This window comes from Nanorana parkeri, unplaced genomic scaffold (assembly GCF_000935625.1).
Source record: "Nanorana parkeri isolate BGI_ZX_2015 unplaced genomic scaffold, ASM93562v1 scaffold178, whole genome shotgun sequence".
NCBI lineage: Eukaryota > Metazoa > Chordata > Amphibia > Anura > Dicroglossidae > Nanorana > Nanorana parkeri.
This window is the reverse complement of record NW_017306446.1, coordinates 1,761,361-1,762,024: the sequence shown is the minus strand read 5'-3', so window position 1 is coordinate 1,762,024 and position 664 is coordinate 1,761,361.

The following is a 664-nucleotide window of genomic DNA, read 5'->3' as shown; positions in this document are numbered from 1 at the left end:
CAAGCCTCGTTCTGAGGCTACTCTAGAGATCACATGACCTTCCTCCAGTAGGCAAGCCTTGTTCTGGTTCTACTCTAGAGATCACATGACCTTCCTCCAGGAGGCAAGCCTCACTCTGAAACTTTACCCACTGATATCTTACCGGAAAGGTTTACTCAGAGCAAACCTTTCAGGGATAAAATACCTCTCTCGCGGACATCAGGGAGCTGCTGTCCAAAAGAGGGAGACTCCCTGAACATCAGGGAGACTTGAGATCCCTGAGTAGTGCCTGCTTGACATGTGCACTGCCACCCTAAAACAGTATATCAGGACCAGTGCTCAGGGGACCAGCTGATTCTGCAGGACACATCAAGGAGTAGCTTCCATCGTAACAGATTTCATCAGCATATGAAATAGCTTATAAACCTTTTGGCTTTAAAGGAGAACTATGAGATGAGTGATTTCTACTCACCTCATAGTTCTAGCCGACCTGTGACAATGAGACTGTCACAGGTCGGCTCAGTAGATCGGGAGGTCAGTGAACATATACCGGCGTTCGCTCACCTCTCGATCCTGTCATAACCCCATAGTTCTCCTTTAATATGACTTTATTCTGGTGAATATGATGAATGATGTCAGCAGATGAGACGAGTTTCTGCGAACATTCTTCATCTTCAAATCAATC